At 41.8% G+C, this 21,416-nt stretch overlaps 1 protein-coding gene across 50 annotated transcripts in view; it reads right to left on the bottom strand.

Moving 5' to 3' along the window:
* The window catches only part of Nrcam (neuronal cell adhesion molecule), a 289,546-nt gene extending 279,231 nt beyond the window's left edge, over positions 1-10,315 (bottom strand). For 49 of the 50 annotated variants that reach the window (XM_087554175.1, XM_087554177.1, XM_087554211.1 and 46 more), the window contains exon 1: positions 10,144-10,295. The gene's annotated coding sequence lies outside the window, so the exon portion shown is untranslated. 50 annotated transcript variants of the gene reach the window in all.
* Between the last annotated feature and the right edge of the window lie 11,101 nt (positions 10,316-21,416).

Here is a 21,416-nt window from a genome sequence, read left to right as displayed (position 1 = left end):
AAACAACTAGTTACCTTTTTCTTCTTGACATATTTAACTTGGGATCGCAGTATAACTCAATTGAGATAATTTTTCTTAATTTCCACCTGTTTCCTTCTTAATTAATGTAACCCCATTTGATGAGGTTTCCCTGGTATCTGTACGCCACACCCCTTCAGTAGACTGAATGAATACATTCTCTCCTTGGGTACACCGAAAAACTGCCTTGAATTGAACTTTGGTGTATTTTAGAAGTTGAGTCACATAATTCTGTGCAAAGGAAAGCCCCTATTGAAAATGAGTAACAGTCCAAGTAGGTTAGCGAGCTTCACCATACATTTATCTACCTACCTTCCTCAAGGTGAGACGACTACTAGTACATAGACAAAACAGTTGGAAAGAGCCAAGCTGGCCAATAGTTTAACTGATTCATACTGAGATAACCTTAGGTGTCGCTTCTTAGGGAACTCTCAATTCCTTTTAAATGCAAATATATTGTCATAATTTCATTTTACAGATTACATTGTGAATTATTTTTGTCTTATGACATCATTTCTTCAATGATCTAAAGTCAATAAAATAACAATAAAATGAAGTATATATCTAATGTCGGATGATGCGAAATAAAGGTTATTCTCTATTAGCCAGACAATCACCACAAGTTTTCATTTTTTATTACTTTATCCCTTGAGATTTTGTATTACTAGATTTGCATTGCTCTGTTCACTCTACTCATTACTTAACAAAAGTCTCATTCCTTTTGCCACAGAACACTCCTCATAATTCTTAATGCTCAACTGAGCCTTCCCTCCAGCCAAACTCTCTACAGTCCCTCATTTCTAACCTCTGATTCTCAGATCCAGAAAATTAATCATACCATGAACTCTTTCACTGTCTGCTATTTAACAAATCCTCTCATGGCTCCAGGAGAGCAGTCAACCTTTGATGCATTCTAGCACCCAGAGGACTTTTGCATCATGGTAACTGCTACTAGAGACGTAATCTTCTAACCATAGAGTTTAAAAGCCCTATTCCAGTAGTTAAAAGGTAGTTTAGCTTAAAACGTAAGCATGCACTTTATCATATGAGCTAAAAGAAATAACCTGAAGCAAATTAGCTTTTGTCCGTATTAGAGTATATTCCCTAAATTTCCTCTTTACTAGCTGTTCAAATTATTTCCGTGTTATTCCACAGAAAGCAAATATTTCTCTGTATGATTATGTGCATGTATGCATAAACATGTGAGTGTGAGTTCAGAACCAAAAACAGGGTCATCAGGTCATTTACAGAAGCAACGCTACCAAGACAAAATCTGCTAATTTTTCAACTCTCAATTTTGCTCTTTTCAAGAACTGTGATTTTTCAGTTTCTATACTTTTATGGAAAACTAAGGAAGTTTTAAATTAGCCCAAGTAGTTTTTATTTCATTTACATTCTAGTAATCCTAGTAACTGTTTCTATTGAAACATTTAAAACTGGATGTTACCTATACAACTGAATGCAGAACCATGTGTCACATTAAGAACTTCAATAGCAAATAAAAATCATCAGCCCCCACCAACTTATTCTTCATAAATATATTATATATGAAAAAAACCATTGTATACTTAACTAGTCAATATTTGTGACAGATTCACTTTAATATACATAAAAATATTCTGCAGACAATACCAAGATATTATAATGTATTTTTACATGAGAGTTGTTTGGGCATTTTTGTTTTCACTTAACCAGATAAGAGAAGGAAAAGCCACAGAACTGTCAGAAGACTATTTGTAATGCAATTAGAGGGAATGAGCACGTCTGAGTGTATGCCAGGCACAAGGGGCCTCCCCTTAATTCACACAGTCCAATTTCTTAATGCACTGTACAGCATCAAACTGCACTTCCTACAGTGTTCCAACTTTTGTCAGTTAACTAGATGTTTACTGAGTGCCTGGCTGGGGCACTCCACACTATGGGTACGCCGTGCAGGGCTACATACAGAGCTCCAACACCATCTGCCACTTAAGCTTCTAGAGGTTGAAAATTTCAATTCAAACTAATTTATACTGCGCTCAAACTAAAGCTATAATTCAAATTTCGACTCGAAGCTTGAATTCCTTTTCAGTGTTCTTCAACTTTGACCCAGCGCCCCCCTCCTTCACTGAAAGGGGCCAGGACAACAGCCCAGCAAGTGGGGCAGGCAAAACAGGCCTCCTTTGTTCACTTTTGTCCTTCCAGTTCTCTATTGAGGTGAGGGACTGAAAAGGCGCACCAGGCTTTGGAAGGCTGCTTGCTTGCAAGCCATCCTCCCTCAAAGAACCAAAAAAAAAAAAAAAAAAAAAAAAAAAAAAAAAAAAAAAAAAAACAAAACCCTCCAGGATGAAACTCTTTCACAGTCCATTCCTACCTTAAGGCACAATTAGTGGGAAATTAGCACTCTTCCTCCCTTTTTCCTGTTCCATTGATGGAATATATTCATAGTGTCTAAGCTGTAATGTTCGTCAAAAATGCATGCTCAAATCTCTCTATTCTAATGCCAAAGGCATCAAGAAGTGGCATGGAGTTAGCTTTAAAGTTGAAATTTAGAGAAAAAAATTACACTACATGCTGAACACACATACTGAATTTTTTGAATGCTCTCAACCCACTTGAGAAAGATAAACCGAATTCATTGCATAGTGCCCCGTGGAAGACCTCCTACAGGATTCCCTGAGATTGCCCTGGGAATAGACTTCTTGTTAGAGTGGGTTTTGACACCATGCATATCATAAAATGTAGAATGTATTATAAATGAACATGCATGTGTAAAATACTATCTCCGGTATTTCCTGTTATCACTTAATAAGGAAAATTGTAGGATCATTTTGATATAATAGTAACTGTCATCTTCAGTCTCCCTTAAATTAAATAATGAAAGATAATAGAGAAGATAACAAGGGAACACACTATATGAGATAGGACTTGCTAGCAGTGTTTTGACCTTTGATAGTGTGCGTAATGCAGGAGTCTGTGTGGATCATCAGTGGAGAATTCTTACATTCACTAGCTTTTTAGTCATTTGAGGGAAACTGTCCATTGGGCTGCATTTTTTTTTCTAATTTGGAATTCCAATCTTGTAGGCCAATAAAATAGGTCAATTAAGTTGACACCACATCTTTTTTTTTAGCTCAGCTAAACAATTATAATTGGGTAGTGAGGGTTACTCTGCCATCTTTGAAGAGTCAGTGGTAGGGAGAAAAGACCAATGCAGAGAAGTAATTCACAAATTCCAGCACACCTGTAACTGTTCTGCATGAAGATATTCCTATCTGTACCAGACCTGGGGCACATGGGTTCTTGGTCTTGATTAAAATAATGATGTCACTTTGGGGCAATAAAACAAAGACATACTAATTCAAGCTACTTTTGTAAAATCATTTGGGAGAAGTGTATCACAGACATACATCTACTCCGATTCAATACATTAAAATATCAACAGGACAGACATCACTAGTGCTGTTTCATGATGGAGTATGGCATTCACACCACAGCATCTGTTTTAGGCTTTTCACAAGATATGGGGTCGGCCATACTTGCTGGAGCTTGTGCAACTCCTAGTTAATAAGGGTTAAACCAAAAAGTTAGGAAACCTTGTGAGTGACTTCTTGTTCATGATACACAGCATGCTGATTTATGGCTTTATTTGTGTGTATGGTACATGTGCCATATGTATGTATTTGTGCCATGTCCTGTGTGTAAAAGTGAGAAGACCATCTCTGTGCCACTCCTTGCCCTCCTTGCAGGGTCTCTCTTTTTCTCACAACCATACTGCATGCCAGGAGGCAGGACCAAGATCATCCAGCAATCGGTTTATCTCTGCTCCTATCTCTGTCGTAGGAACACTGAGATTCCAGAAACCATGCTGCGTCTTCAAGGGTTTGGAGAATTTGTGCCTCCATGGCACTTGTGTCTTACCCACTGAGATATTTCCCCGGTTCTTATTCTGTAGCTTTAAAAGTAGAAATTTTGTATATATTACGACAGCTCTCATCAAGAAAACAGAAAGGAAGAAGTGCTGTTTGAGTTGTGGAGAAATGGGAATCACTACACAATTGGTGGGATTGAGAAATAATGCAATTGTTACAGTAGAAAGCATAGTGATCCTAAAATAAATCTTAAAAGATTTTTCATGCGATCCAGCAGCCTAATTTCTGGGTGTATTCCACAAACAATTGAAAACGATGACTCAAAGAGATACTTAAACATCCATATTTATGGTAGCATCACACAAATAAACAGTAAAGTAACCCAGGTGTCCACTGACAGCTGAATGACAATTGCAAGCACAATGGAAGAAAAGTCTGACACACTATGCAAAGCAAGATCAGCCAGTGATTAAGGGCTGTACACTCTACATACATGAGATACTTACTCAAATTCATAGAGACATAGGAGAAGGGTTGTTGCCAGAGATTAGGGGAGGAGAAGATGTTATTTCTTAATAACAAGTTTCAGTTTGAGATGATGAAGAAAATGCTGGACCTGGACAGTGGTGATTGGCCTCACAAGTATGGATTCACCTACCACCACTAATTGATTTATTTTTGATGGTTTGCAATAACAGACTGTATACTTTATTACAGTAAAAAGAAGCTTACATTTTACACAGTAGATTGAATTTGTCTCTCCTATGAAACATAACTGATTATGAAATGCAAGTTGCTAACAGTGAAGGTTAAGCCAATCTGCTGCATTTCTCCTTTCTGCAGCCTTCTCCTTCTGGATTCGAGGAGGACCAACGATTATCTGTTGATATCATGCATTCTTTTTCATTCTTAGAAATGTTAGTAGCTACATGTGGTGGTCTACACTGGTAATCCCAACAGTCAGAAAGTGGATGTAAAAATATTGAGAGGTCAAAGCCAGCCTGAGTTATATTACAAGAGCCTGTATCAAAAACAGAACAGCCCTGGAGTGATGGCTCAACCGTTAGGAGCAATGGCTGCTCTTCCAGAGAACCTGGGTTCAAGTTGAAGTACATACATGCCAGATCACAATGAGCTAACCTTAGTTCCAAGGGATCCAGCACCTTCTCTAGCCTTTTTTGGAACTGCATGCATGTGCTGCAAGCATACATGGAAACAAAATACCAATACATAAAAATAAATCATTAAAGAGGGAGAGAGGAAGGGGTTTGGCAAGGAGGAGGAGCCAGGGGAAGAGGAGGAAAGTTAAGGAAAATAATGTCAGTCAAAGGCAAAATCATACAGCCGAATGGTAGCTGTGTGGATTGAAATGAGGACATGTGTGGGGAATGGAGACATCTTAGCCACAGGGTACAAAGTTTGTTAGGTTGAAACAAATTCTGATAGCTAATGAATAGGATAGTGACTAAGGTCAATAATAGTATTATTGAAGTTTGCTATGGCGGTAGATCTTAAATTTCTCACTGCAAAATGAGAGTGAAAATGTTAATATAGAATGTAATGAATATTTGATGACCACCTATTAATATATACTTACATCAAAACATCAAGTTGCATGCTTTTTAATATATAACTGTATGTGTCAATTATACCATAATTGATCTGCAGACAGGATGGCTTTTCCCTTTGATGTCAACAGAGGATTTGGGGGGGGAAGTGGGGGGAGCAAATGATCTTTTCATTAGCACGAGCAGACAATGATTTAAATAAAAATAAGCCATTGGATTCTTGCCCTTAGAACCCTGGTCTCATCTGCCAGGAAGGTTTGCTTACCTGCCAAGAAGGTTAAGGGCGGCTTCTTCAGGTGAAAAACAATATAAAATTTAAAATAGAAAGACGTCTAAGTGCTTTTTAAAAGATTTAATTTTATTATTTTTAATTATGTGTACATCTGTACGTCTGTGTGGTATGTACAGCATGTGAATGCTAGTGTCTGTGGAGGCCAAAGGTTGTGCCTTCCCTGTGCCGAAGTTACATGCAGCTGCGAGTCCCCTGATATTGGTGCTAGGAGCCATACTCAGGTCCTGAGAGGGAGCAGTGCATGCTCTAAACCATCTCTCCAACCCACATTTGGCAGATTTCAGTCATTTGCAAATCACTGAGTATCTCAAAGCTGACATAACCACTCCCAAGATACACACACACAAAGCTTCCCAGGGCAGGCAAGCACACCAGACCTGCCTTGTTTGTCCTGTTGGCTCTGGGTTCTCATCCTTCTCAGACAGAAACTGTCCTTTAGGACGAGACTCCAGTGGCAGCTGATGTCGCCTTCATGTTGGGACATAACGCTGTCACAGTGAGGGTTAATATGCAGGCATTTGGCTGGCCTGCCTTCAGGGATCTAGCAATTGCTTAGGACATGACCTGCCTTGGCAAGAGCAACAGGTGTGTTCCCAGCATCCCCTCTATCTGTTCTCTGCCCTCATGGCTCTGCTCCCTCTGTCTGTCTGTCTGTCTACATGTCCACTTGTCTGCCTCTATCCCTTTCCAAGGCCCTCACTCCTCTCCCTTCCCCCAATAAACCCCTTTCACACCAGGTCTGTTGTATGGCATAATTTCTCAGGGGTACACCTTGGCATGGATATTTTATAACAGTGAGAGCGTCGACCATGGTGGCATTTAAAGGTTATGTAAATGATAACAGGAAGAGGTCACAAGGGGACTTTTAGAGATGATGTTACACTACAGTCCATGATTTGAGTGCTGATAACACAAATGTGTCAGTTTGTGCAAGTTGATAAGCTGGACATTTATGTTATGTAAAAGTAAATCTCTGGTTATTGATGATAGAAAGATCGATAGAAAGTGACAGGATCACTCCAGTGCTGAGACCACTCACTCAGTAAGTACTTATGAATGATGAATGAATGGATGAACAAATAAACTAATCTCTTTAGAAACCTTCTGTGGAATTCCATTAAATAGTATATTTGTAGGAACATGAAATATATAGCACAGATTCTACTCTATCCATCACACAAGGAGAGTGATACTTAAATAAAAGTGTTAATTGAAGAGATCCCTATGAACGCTGTCTACACCCCTGACCTGGACATTCTCAGCACACTCTGACACACAGTTCTGAGGCAGTCATACCTGGCCATTGTCACCACACAGGCTCACAAGAAGCAATATTTCCAAAGACAACTTGCTTTTCATTCATTGTTGCTGCTGCAACAACACTGTGGTATAAGGGTGTTTGCACTCAGTCCATGGCCACATCACTACCCTGCAATCCATGACCAGGCCAGTTCTCTGACACCTGCCGCACTGCTTTGAAATTCAAACTGTCAAGTGCAAAGTTGTCCAGGGTCTATTATAGCACTATATTCCTACCAATGTGAATAGCTGCTTTCCAGAGTCAAGGTTATAAAAGCAAAGTTGATACATTTTTCAGTGGATTGGTCAGTTGAGATCATAATAGCTTTGCAAAAGACGGTAAATGTTATTTTTCTCCTAATTCTTCTTTTCTATAGTAATATGGAGCAGCTTGGTAAAAGTATCACGCATTGCCACATACTTAGGATACTGAAAGCCTTCTTAAGTCTCTCTGCTAAGACTCTACACTCAGTATAGAATGTAGGTAATGACTTCTGTAGTCCAAATAGTCTACAAAAGCTATTCAGGACGAGTTGATCCCTAGAAGTCCTGTAAAAAACTTAAGGCAGTGCCCAAATCCCAGTACTTTTGCAGTGAGATGGGGGAATGAGAATTGGTCAGCACAAAACAACGACTCAAAATATTGTGGCGAGGACTACTTCCTGAAAAAAACCATCCTCTGAGCTATGCATGTGAGACAGACTGTAAACAAACACACAATTTGACTTTTTTTTAATGTTTGTTTAAAATTACACAGAAAGCCAGTTTTGGGAGGCAGAGGCAAGCAGATTTCTGTGAATTCAAATCTACCCTAGTCTAAGTAGCAAGTTCCAAGCCAGTCAGGGATATCTGGTGAAACTCTCAAAGACAAACAACAATAACAATGACAAATGAAATGCCAGGAATATTCTTGTGTAATTGCAGGGGCCTCTGGTCGCCAAGAACGAGTTTCTGAGAGTAATGGACTGGATTGTGAGTACACACACACACACACACACACACACACAGAGAGAGAGAGAGAGAGAGAGAGAGAGAGAGAGAGAGAGAGAGAGAGAGAGAGGATATAAAAGATATAAAAGCCGGTAAAAGAATTATAGGCGTTAAAAGGTTATTCCATAATACTGTCTTCTAAACTACAGCATTGCCAGTTACCAAAAAGTCTGCACCAGTCCGAATTAAAAAGCTTTATATTTGTGTTAAATGGTATAGTATTTTTGGTGTTGAATACTCAGGATTTGAGTTTTCTTTAAATCCATGAGAAGTCTCTCAAGAAGACCACACTTCCAATGTTCTGACTAGGAAAGTTCCCCCGCTCCCTGGCTATGTGGTCTTGTGAAAGTTACTTGACCTGTCTAAGCCGCCGTCTCTTAATTTTGAGATGGAGTTGTTAGGGGAATTGACATGAGGTGTGGTATGTCCATAGTTCCTGGATCTCTCCCAATATAGTGCCCACCATATCATCAATGCAAAGAATTCGCTTGTCTACCTTGTCTTAGCACTTCTGGAAGGCCTCACAGCAGCGAATGGGTGGTTAGCATAGGCTGTTTCAGAAGCAGCCTAACTCAGGCAGGTTTGTATTCAGTGGACACTGTGTTCCTCCCCAGAACAACCCCAGGGGGAGCTCCTGGTGAGTGAAGAAACAAGGCTGCCTACCCCATTATACTCCGCTCCACTGCTTCCAGCTAGAGCTTAGGCAAGGAAGGACCCTGTTCCTCAGAACCACACTCCTGAGTATTAACCACCCAAGACTAGAGAAGGAAAAGAACATTTCCCTCACTGGACTTCTTCCCTCTCCATTTACCCTAGTGCTGGAGCGGTGAGTGAGGAAAGGGGAACAAGGGGTGAGGTAGAAGAGGGACTCTTGCTCTTGGTGACCTCCCTCTGTGTTGGCAGAAGCACAGGGACCTCCAGCCAGCTTCGGGATCTGAAGAGGTAGCCCGGAGCAAAGGGAAAGAAATGACCTGTCCACCAGCCCGATGGACCCTGGGAACTCAGGCTGCACCTGCTAACCAGAGAACACTTCTCAGAGAATGACTCCCTGGCTCTGCCTACTGCGAAATCCTGTCCCCACTCTGTGCTGTGGCAGATGTGGGCCGAGAGTGGCCGAATTCACACACCACGGGAACCAGAGTGCTGCGGCGCCCACCCGCGATGCCTGGAGAGCCCGGGGCGGTGCCGGGCACAGATGGCGCTCGCAGCTAGACGATGCTCTAGCGCCGGCAGTTACTCCAGGCTCATCACAGTACCCCAGGGCGAAGCTGTAGTCAGATTCACCCTAGAGAGCCAAGCCGGAACAGGGAAGAGGCTCTTTCCAGTCTGTCCCAAACCCGGCGCGCCAGCCCTGAGAATCTCCTGTCCACAGAGGCTGTGGGTGGTGGGGAAACTGTCACGGCCCTCACCTGGAGGCCAACAAAGCAAGTGTCCCCAGCGCGCCGACCCTGGTGTCTATTCTGTTTCCCTCTGATTCCCTGAGTCCTTGCCAGGGCTGAGAAAGCTGAGGAGGGCAGTCAGCATCGCCCCCCGCTCACGGCGATTCGCTCAGGTGTGAGCACATCTGAACAAAGCCCACGCCCAGATGTGTCCGCGGGGACACGAACGCGCGCACGCCGCTGCGCGACTAGCGAGCGGGACTCAGGCGCTCTTCGCCGCCGGGCGACCCTGTCTTGTGACACTCCGCGTCCTCTGCATCCCAGCCCAGAAAGCTGTGTAATACCCATCTGTTCACAGGCAGACCTCTAGGAGAGGGATTGCGGAGAGGCGTGGGGCGCCGGCACCCAGGCTGAAGTTGACCCGGGACCGGAGGAGCTGGTGGGCGCTCGCCCGCGGTACCCGAGCTGCGGGGTCGAAGCAGCGTCTTCTCAGGGCGCGCGTCTCCTTTTTTTCTAGCCGGTGCCCTGACTGTGTCAAGGGCTTGCAAGAGAAAATGAAGTCGCCGACCTGTTTCTCCCATACTGCAGACACTGCCAGACTCCCACAAGAGCCTGGGCTGAGCCCGGGCGGCAGAGTCTGAGTGACAACGCGGAAGCCTGGGGCTCCTTGTTCTGCTCCAGCCGCGTCAACCCACCAGGACTGAGTGTCACCAATGCAACCGCCAGACACACCCAGGGCTACTCACGTTTTTGTGCCGCGCCCACCGCCCTGCCGGGGCGCTACTGCCCAAGACCGCAGAGTGCAGCTGTCGTGCGTATTTCCTGAAGCTTCCAAAGCTGTCGCCTCCAGCTGCCCCAGTCTCTCTGTCCCTGCACGGTCCCTCGCGCTCGCGCGTCTGAGGCTCGGACTGCGGCGCGCGTCCGCCAGCGACCCAGGCGAAGCGCGCGTCCCCGACGCTCCCGCCCTCCGCTCCCCGCGATACCCAGCGTCGCGCTCAGGCCCCTCCCGACTCTCCTAGCGTCCCCGCGTCCCCCTCCCCCGCACTCACCGGGCGTCACCCGCCCCCTCCCCTCCGGGCTAACCCCCTCCCATTCGCAGCTGAGGCTGCATCGAATGGGCTCCAGCCTTGAGATCCTTGTGGATTGAGTGGCCCCTCACCTGAGAGGTCGCACTACTCCGGACCTCCGCCACCGCGCACTGCATGAGGTGGTGGCTGTGGGGCCAGGGACGCAGGACTGTTCGGGAGAACTGGTAACTGGGATGGGTGTTAGGAAGATGTTCCAGAAAATGTGTGTTTTAAATGCCACTCTCCTTTAGATTTCCGCGTGAGTGTGATGGATGGATCTGGATCACACATTCCCTCCCTCCTCTCACCTCCAAGCCTTCCCCCCTCTCGTCTCTTCCTTTAAAGTATTTCAAGCCTTTGAAACTCTAATTGGCATGGGTTGAGTACTGGTTTATAGTTTTACAACTGTCATTTCCAAATACATCTGAGGAAGGGTCCCTTCAGCGTGTAATATGCAGATGCTATTTTCAGTAGGGATTGGGTTTCTGGAGTAGCTGAAATTAGCTTTCCAGACTGCAAAATATTATACAAGTTTTTTTTTTCAATGTGAAGCAACTTTAAAAAATATGTGTAGAATTTGAGTAAACCTACTTCATGCTACACAATTCAGATTTTGGAGAACCCTCGCCCCTTATAGCATGATGATGTCCAAGGCACAGAGCCACTTAACTGGGCCCACTCCCTTCTGCAGGCCCAGGTATACTCAGCCCGGTATTACCCAGCTTACCATTTACTTTCGGAAGTTCTCATAAGCCTTCAGCCTCCGGAATAGGCGTTAGATTGGGACTCATGACTAAAACCAGATCCGGGCCATGCTTCAGAGTCCTGACAGCTCCTCTGCCCGTGCTGTACCTTTAATTTGAACTTAAGCTTCAACCTACATGCATTCATGTGCACAGCGTTCTTCTTTCTCCAACATACAGGATCCCCTTCATAGCCTCAAACAGTATTACGACTCAAACTTGATTCCTAAACCCATAGTATTGACCACTGTACCATGCTGTGTCAATGACAGAGTACAAAAAGTTTTTTTTCTTTCCATGGGAGTAGCACCTCCATAGAGAGCCATGGAGCCCTCCAGTGGTACCTGGAGAGAATAGGCTTTAGACTTTTTTTTTTCTTTTTCTTTTTTCTTTTCTTCCCCCAGTTCTATCTTCCCCTTACTTTCCCCTTTTTATGTCCTTTGCCTGATTTTCTCAACCAAGTTTCTTAACCCATATCTATACTTTGGGAGACTGCTCTCCAACTTGACTTCAAGTTTTCTGAAACCAAGCTTGTGCCTAGCTAAGCTAGTAATGATCAGTGTGCCCACCAGCAAGTGACCTCCCCTCTCCACCTGCTCCGAACCTGTGAAGTCAGAATTTTAGACTAGGTAAACACGGAAATTTGGTTTTAGCTGTCCTTTTTTTATTTTTTATTTTTATTTTTGTAAATTTTTTCTTCACCACCACCAGCCCCCTAGCAAAACTAAATGAAAGGTTGGAAAAGTCCAGATCAGAAAAACGATGTCCATACTTTGGTTTCTCTTCAGATCGTATAAATCTTTCGCCTTTTTTTTTTTCAGAAAAACGATGTCCAAGGCACATAGCGACTTTTATCTGAAAGTACTTTTTTAGAAAGTTCTTATATTAACATCACTAAGTACTGTGCTACAAGGGTGGTACTTACCTGTGTCATCATTATCTCCAGATTGATGCAGAGATACGTCAGTAACAGTAATAAAATGTTATTTGAAAGGACATTATAATCCAGTGTTGTCAAAAATGAAGTTATGGTGGGCAGATCAGCTTATAACATGATCTCTATTGACTGCCTGCTGCATTAATACCAGTGTGCTGTCCCTCCCCCTCCACTGAGTGATATGTCAATCACTATAACAAATACTAAGAACTAGACAAAACTACAGTGATGACTACAACAAGTGCTAAAGATATCAGTCGACTTGCAGTGGTTCTGCTACTCGGTTGTTGCATGAGATATAAATAAGCAACCCCCGCTAGCCGGCTCTATTCTAGTAGCACGGTTTCCCCAGCCCCAAGGTCTCCATAGTCCCCAGGCAGCGACCGCCCAACTTGCCATTCTCTTGCTGTAGATCCTGCTCACGTTCCCAGCCATCTACCCCATGGTTGGCTGTCACAAATCCCTGTAACCCAGCAAAATCAAAACTCTAGAGGCTTGTAATTTATTAGTCAGATTTATATCAGTAAATTCTCTACCCACAAAACACCCACTGAACTCAGAGCCAATTGATATTGATATAAGCTGTCCATTCAGATTGGACAAATTGTCCAGTATTAATCCATCCCTTCTATGATATTCAAAGCTACCTATGGCTATTTAAGGCCACGTGGACCTGGTTTGTCCTTCTCTTCCTCGATCTTCCTTCCTTCTCCCTCTGTGTGTCCCTATCTCCCTTCTCTGAAACACTCAGCCTGCCTTCTTTAACCACTGCCCAATCACAGGCTCTGGTCTTGTGTTGTGCTTGCCCTCACCTGCACATAGACATCAGTCCTTCAAGGGTTATAGCCCACAGCCCGTTGGTCTCATTGCTTTTGGTGTGGCAGGAGAGTGTGTTGTGGCAAACCTGCTCACCATAAAATACAACACAGGGATGGAGAAAATGGGTACGCAATTTCCTTCAAGGATACACACATAACCTCCTAAAGCCTTCCCTAGGCTCCACTCTACAAGATCCCACCACCTCCCAACAGCACCAAGCACTAAAGCTTTATCATAGGTATTTTGTAACAGTTCAGAGCAAGTGCAGACCAGTCCCAGTGATGTGCTTCTAGGGAACAGAAGTTTCCTGACTTTAAGTTACAAAAATGCCCTGATTTCTTAATTCTTTTGCTTCCTTGAGCTCAGAGACACCAGTTGCTACATAAGAAATGACCTATGAAGACAGAGGCTCTTCTTAAGGAAAGCCTCTGGCCGACAGATTGTGAAGAACTGAGATCATTGGTCCAAAAGCCAGACTGTAGCTTATTTCTGTTTCAGTAATCCCAGTGAATCCAGTTGTCCCAGTCTAACCCTGAGATGACTGGAGTGTAGGCCTAGTTTTTGGAGGTCCTGAACCAGAGGACTCAGTGAAGCAATGGTTGGTTCTGGATCCACAAATACTAGCTGAGCAGAAATGTTGTTATCACCAAGCTGCTAAATCATCACAAAGATGTTTAAAAGCATTTCAGGGTGGTCATTTTCAGTAAATGATCAGCTGCCATTGTCACTAGGTACAAAATAGTGCCTGATGAAGAAGCACTTGTCAGGCAGATGACTTGTCTGCAGATGACTTGTGGGACTTGTCTGAAGTCTGCCTCAACACTGCCCACCTTCACACCTAGTCATACTTAGCTTCCACAGACAAGACGGGCCATCGTCAATGCCCCACCCAGATACACCTTTTTCCTTTTGACTGCCAGCCACGGTCTCAGCTGGCCCAGCCCACCCAGATTTCTAGTGGGTGATTACTATGAATAGTGCAGTGTACAGTTGCATATTCATAATGGGTGACTAGTAATCAGAGGCCATGTACATCACATGACTAGTGAACAGTGTAAAGTTTCCACAGATATAATACTAGTTGCTCCTTCATATTTCTCCTGCCATCTGCTACCCAACTACAAACTTCTGTGTGCTAGCCGGATACCATTTGGGTACATGCCAGATGAAGCTAGAAATTGGAAACCCATTTCTTGCCTGCTGCTTAGCAACACAGTGCCCTGACATCTATCTGAAGGAGGTGATATGAAGGCAAGTGGAGGAAAGTGTGACCCATAGTGGATGCCATATGTGAAATTCTTCTCTAGGAGCCTGTGAGTCACCATTATCTTCATTTTGGCTCAATATTCCCCTCCCCCAGGCTCAGGGAACCAAGCTGGAAAGGAGGACATTTTCAACAGCAATAAGCATGCGTCTATAACCAATGCTTCCGTCTGTTTCCGAGCTTTCTATCTACAGGAATGTACAGCAGTTCGGGTGGATAGATTTAAGACTAGCCAAGGTCAGTGTGCAGCCATCCATTGAAGACAGGATCATCTTGAACAGGAAACTGCCTCTCAGGGAAAATACTCAGGTGCTCTTAATGTGCACCTTCACTGCTGGCTTCGGGAGCACAGGATAGGTACAGTGAAGGTCAGTTTGCCTTGGAAACAGAAAGAAAATTTCCTGTATACAACACTGAAGTTTAAAGGAGTGAGTGATTCCGTAAATTGCTCGTCTTTGACTGTTTTGCTGCCTTTTAAGAAGAAAGGGGGTCTTAGGTTAATATACATTGATATGTTTCTGTCTGTACTTTCTTGAAAGCCTTGATTTAAAGTTTAACTCAAGCTGTTTTAATATACATCATAAATCTTAGTCATTTCCAACATCCAGTGTGACAGTGTCACGTTATGTGACCATCTGTCTCCAGAATTCTTTCATCTTAGAAAGCTGCAGCTTTATAACCATCAACCCCCCCGCCCCCCACTGTCCTCTCCCTCCAGGCTTCAGTAACCACTGCTGCTCTTGCTGTGTCCACAAATCAGACTGCTGTAAATATTTCATATAAATGAAACAATACAGTATTTTTTTGTGACTAGCCTAATATACTAATATTTTATCCAGTGTGTAGCATGTGTCAGAATTCCCTTCCTTAAGGCTGAGTAATATTTTATTGTATATAGATGGACACATGGTTGCATCTACCTCTTGGTATTCATAATGCTATAAACATGGGGATATGCATAACTCTGAAATATTGTTTTAAATTATTTTAGTTTTGTACACAGAAGTGATGTTCACTAGTCATACAATATTTAAATTTTTCTGAATGATTCTTGTACTATTTTCCATAGTGGACGTAATGCTTTACACTTCTTTTGTTTCATTACATTTTCTTACATTTCTCTCAGCCGTGCCAAGGATCACACATTTCCATATCCTTAACATATCTTTACATTTTTTGAGAGTTTTATACATGTATAAAACATGGGGTGTGGGGTTGTCGGTTTAATACAACTGTACAGCATACTTTGATCAGACTCACAGCCCATTACGTTCTCATCTCCCCTATGCCTTGCTTAACCCCTTCTTTCCACCTGAACTCTCTCTGCCCCCGCATCCTTTTTTGTGACCTACCATGTTTAACAGGATTGCTTGTACAGCACAGGACAGGGGCTGCTTATTAGAGCAATCACTGAGGAAAAGGAAGGATGGGGCCTTAAAGTAGGGTGGGGTCACATTGAGCCCCTTCCCCATCTGTGATGCAATGTGGATGGACCAAATCTTGTATCAGTCTCATGCAGGTAACCACAAGTGTGAGTTGACTGCAATGGCCATATCCTGCCCAGAAGAGAGAACATCAGAGCATTTCCTTCCCATTCTCCAGCTTTTACAGTTTTTCTGCCTTCTTTTCTAGGATGTTCTCTGGCCCTTGAAGTGGTGACAGAGATGTTCTTGTTAGGATTGAGTACTCAACATTCATCCTTAGCCTTTGACCGGGTATGAATCTGCATTAACCACTGGCCACTGCAAAATGCAGCACTATTTTATGGATATAAACTTTGAGGTATTTAAAAGAAATATGAGAGCATATCAAAGTAACTGTTGTAAATTCCTCACTATGGTCTGTGACCTCCTCATCCATGGGGCTTTAATCAGGCTTATAGTGCCAAGTATGAGTTCCTTCTAAGGAACAAGACTCAATTCCAATCAGAAGGTAGTTGGTTGTTCTCAAAGCAATCAAGCTACTATTGAACTAGTATTTACTGCCTGGTATGTCCGGTATGACCACTGGTAACTTTCCTCGTCCAGTGGCTTGCATAGCGTCTCCCGTTACTATAAATGTTAGCCAGCAGAGAGACTTCCAATTCTGTTACAGTATGAATTGTGTACTGTACCCAAACTATGAAGTATCTTCATCATCGTGGGCAACCAAGCGAGATGGCCATGTCCTGTACTATTTTGAGGATCTCTGGGACCACATGACCATACTTCATTATGAAAGCATGCTTCATATTTTTGATTAGTAACTATGACACAGCATTATCCAATTTTGCAGAGTACCTCCATGCAAACTTGTTTATTTATTGATTTATTTATAAATTATATTTTTAGAGCATAGCCATCCTAGGAGATCAAGCAAAGGCAGTGCTTTTGAAGGCCCTGATCTGGCTCCTCTTTGACTTATTCTGCATCTCTTTTAGAGCATGCCTGAGTTCCTAGGATTGAAGAATTCCACCAGCATCTTCAAAATTCTTTCTACTTGCTTTTAACAATCAATGTTCTCCTGGTGTATACATATGAAGCCTAGTGCTGGAGTGTGTTAAGTCTGCCAAGGTAGGAAGGGAATTTAGGTACAGGCTAAAGTGTTTCACTTTATATACTTGAGGACTCTGATAGTTCAAGAATCAAGTCAGGGCTGGAGTAAGAGGCTAATTCTACCTCCTCAGACACAGTATTCTACCACAGAACTCCAAAGTGTTTAAGAATTCTAAACTCAAACCTTGACCTTGCGTCCAGGTCTTTAATTTTGAATACCTGGACATAAAGGTCTCCAATTGTCTTCTTTCCTCAAGCTCCCATTTGTTAGAGAAGTAAATCTCCACATGTTACAGGTTCAATCAGATTCATTGTGCAAATACTAAAATTACTTCTGGGAATAAGAAATTTTAGTTTAGTAATAATTTGTACAAAAATGTATCTAGCACTAATTGTTTTTTTTTTTTTCACGGCAACAGGATGGAAGGCAAGATTAATTGGAACAATAAAATTTTCTTCAAAATGACTAATGCTATCTCAATTTTTCGTTAAGAATGATGAAATTTTTTTATCCTAATACCCAAATGTCTCAAAAATTTCCACTTTTAATATTAATTTAATTAGCAGTATCTTAAAAAGCATCCTGTTGGGAACTTGAAACTAATAAAAATCAATTTTTTATAGCTGGGCTGCCTTGTCTGGCCCAATAGGAGAGGAAGCACCTAGCCTCTAAGAGATCTTAAGTGCCAGGGTGGGGATAGATACTGGGGGGTGGGGAGGGTCTACACCCACTCAGAGAAGGGAAGGAGGGAAGGAGCAAAGATTGTGAGAGGGGGTGACCAGGAAGGGGCAGGTAGTGGGATGTAAATGGAATAAGCAAAAAACAGAAAAGTTAAAAGTTTTTTGTAAATATCAACTTAAGAATAGATGAGAATATTTTATATAATCTACAAAGCATAAAATATTTGTTACTGAAGACCTACTATCTTTTTCAATTACCAAATTTCAAATATTGATGGATCATTATCTATTTTGCCAAGTAAACAACTGTGTATAAAACTAAATACCGTTAATTTCTGTTTTCTGGAATATTTCTAAAGAAAGAGTCAACAGTTGTTAATGAGGTTGCGGAGGCGGCTCAGAGAGGCTAAGCAACCTGTTTAGGGTCGTGCAGGAAGAAGTTTCAATTGAGATTTGAATCAGACATTTGCTCCTTCGCTGCATTAGTAGCTAACAAGTTTGAGTATCTATTGTATATTAGACTCTATATTGGAGACATACCAATAAGAGATAAGAGGGGCAATAGTTCCTATCTCAGGGAACTTTAAACATGGAAATGAGAATAGTATCAAACAAGCAAATACTTATCTATTGAGCCCACATTAGTTTAATGAGTGCAAAGAAGGAAAAGTTCAGCCTCGAGAAGGTTATAAAAAGGTGAAGACAATGATGAATCGAAGACTGGTGTCGAAGAGTTTCACTCAAGGATTCATGCTATATGAATGAGGTTGAGAACAGGCTGTTATGAACAAGACCAACAAAACTCAGCATTCTGTAGGGGCCAGGAGGGTTTGGGTCATTTAAGCAAGTGAAAGAATGGGAGGGCCCTAGAGTACAGTAAGGAAAGCAAGAAGAGGCAGGAGATGAGGCTGGAGAGACACACAAAGCCAGGCAGGGTAAGTGTAACAAGTTTGGAACACTGAATGACACTCTTTCTTTTGTATAACGCAATATATTCTAATAATAATAATAAAAAAAAAGAACTGTGGGCCACTGAAGGATCCTGAGTTTTCTCCTGCTAGATAGAGAGATGTCAAGGAAAAAGATTGCATTGCGTGGGAATGGGGTAGACGCTTTAGAAAAAATAGTAGGAATGAAAAGCAAATGAATTAAGGATCTAGAACCCAACTGGTTAAATGATACTTTGGTTAGCAGATAAAGGACAGGCTTGTGCAATTCACAAAAATGGTAGGATCTTTCTAGTCCTGTAATGAATCTTTTGAGATCTTGATAGGAACTGTGTTACATCTGCAAGTTGATTTTAATACCACAGCAGTGTCACACTATTAATCTTGACATATCGTGAGCGCAGGAGGTCTCTTTTCTAGTATCTTTAATTTCTTCAGTGACTTAACATTAGAGGTTTTCTCACCAGTTAGTTTATTGTAGAAATTTTAATATTTTTAATCTATTATGAATGGGTCTTTTTTCTGACTTCTTTCTTGGCAACTTCATTATTGGAATATTGCAAAGCTCTAGAGTTTTATATGTTCATTTTCTGTCAAAATTTTTGCTACTTTTCTGAAAGTGATTAGAAAGCCGAGTCTTCTGATTAAGCCTATCATAGGGTGTTTTAGGTGTTTTGAGTTTTTATTTATTTTCCTTCTCTTGCTTTATTGCTCTAAAATTCAGAGACTGGAATGGGTATGGATGTGTATTGTTCTGGATGCATGAGGAGATTGCTTTCTATTTCCCACTTAGTGAATTCAATGGGTTTGCATATATCTTTCATTATGTTAAGATATATTTTTCCAATACCTTGTTTCTTCAGGGATTTTACCATGAAGGGATGTTGAACTTTATCAAAAGCTTTTCTTCCTTTCTATTAAGAGTTAACAAATGTGTGTTGCTAATTTATGCACTGTATTCCATTTTTTTATCCTAGGCCTTCATTTGACTATAAAACACATCACTGACCAGATACTTTAAGAGAAAATATGTATGAAGCTGAAAAACTATACACTCATAAAACCTACTTTATTCTTTGTTTTTCAAGACAAGGTTTCTCTGTGAAGACCTAGCTACTCATCCTAGCTCTGTAGAACAGGCTAGCTTCGACTCAGACATCCACCTGCCTCTGCCTCTCCAGTGCTGGGATTAAGGGCATGAATCATCACACCTGGCTCTGTGTATTTTTACAATTTATTGCGTAAAAACTCACTGCTCTCTGTATTATTTTTTTTTGTCCTCGAAGTTCGGTTCATTAAGGAAAATGTTCTTTGACATACTGAAACAACATAAAGACAAGATAATAATAGAGATGACAAGAAATATTTAGATAAAGAATTTCCATGTTACAAAGATAAAAACAGGTCCATAGAAATACAGTTTTTGGGCTGATGAGATGATTCAGTGGGTAAAGGTGCCCATTGCCAAGCTTGATATACTGAGTTCTGTCCGTCTCTAGAGTCCAAATGATGGAAGGAAAGAACCAACTCCAGCTAGCTGCTCTCACCCAAACTAAACAAATGTAATAAATGTAAAAAAGTTACAAAAAAGTGCAAATTACCACTATCATCAATACTTAGTAAATGCATCCACTCCTCACTACACCTTCCAAACAGTCATTATTATTTGAAAAACAGTGGACAGGTCGAGCTGGGAGGCCACTGATTTGGGCCTTATTTAGTTCTGTATTTTGCACAAGTTTTTGTGAAATAACTGCTGGCCTAGTGAAGGCCAAACGATAGTTAGAATAACAAGAAGCATGCTTGAAGATGTTTTAGAAGGGTTTTTAGAATGAGTAGCTATTGCTCACAATGGAATACAATTCAGTCTTCAAGTAAAAGGCCTTTGGCTCTGTGCTCAATGGGCTCTACCTGAGTGCCTGTTGAAATGCAAATGTGTGCACCAGGTGAAAGGACTCTAACAAGCCAGTAACCTTTTGACACTTTCTAGAAAAGGGATTCCAGTCATGAGTCTACCTCCCAGCATAGGAAACAAGTTTCACTTAGAGAAACAGTTTCAAAGGGTACTTTTAAAAGCATTTAAATTGGTCCAGCTTTCCATGGTAGTCCAAGGCAGATGATTTGGTTTAGCCAATGGTAAGAAAAACACAAAAGGCTAGAACACATGTAGCAGTGCTGAAGAAGCACGAGACACTTCCAAAAAGCTTGTGGCAAGCTGAACCGGAAACATGTGATGAGATAAAAATAATTGTTTTAGTTATTTACTGCTTAGTACAAATTTCACTTTTGGTTGCCCAGGCTCAGAAAGGTAAACTCCACATTCTCTCTCATTAGCAGATCCTCACTTCCAATTTTTACCTATGTGTATTTATGTGGGAAAAAGTGTATGGTACAGCCTAGGACACTAGAATGGAGTCCTTGAAAAGGGAAATAAGATTCTCGAGTAGTTGTGAGTAATAGAGACACAAAAAAGCAAATATAAGTTTAGCTTCAAGAAATCAAAATAATCAATTTTCTTGATTTGTTTTCATAATATTTCTGAGGTTTTTTTGGGGGGGGGTGGGTGTCCAAATTTTTTCCAAGCAATCTTCTAGTTGTGAAAATTAGCCAAAAGAAGGTTAGGTTGAGCTCTCTTCTTGATATCATTATGTTCATATGAAGCTGGATACAGCAATTTCCACACGCTATGATGAACACATGGACTGCTGTTCTGAAGACAAGGATGTCAAAATTTTCTGTGCTAAAAACTGGGAATGCTATTGTCAATCTATCCTATCTAAACTTCATCAGACTTGAAACACACCATTCCTCATTATATTCGAACATTCCATTGCTTTTATGGTTCTAAGCACTAAGTACTGGGCATCTTCCACATAATCAAGCACTGCAAGGGATACATAGGGCATGTTTAGATGTGTTTGGATTAACTGTATCCTGATATCAAACTGGTCATCCAAAACCACCAAAATAACAGCACCTGTGATACAGAAGAATGTGGTTTCAATGACTGAGAATAGAACAAGCAAG

The sequence above is a fragment of the Rattus norvegicus genome, chromosome 6 (assembly GCF_021556685.1).
Source record: "Rattus norvegicus strain SHRSP/BbbUtx chromosome 6, alternate assembly SHRSP_T2T, whole genome shotgun sequence".
In the NCBI taxonomy this organism is placed as follows: Eukaryota; Metazoa; Chordata; class Mammalia; order Rodentia; family Muridae; genus Rattus; species Rattus norvegicus.
This window is presented reverse-complemented; position numbering and strand designations above follow the sequence as displayed.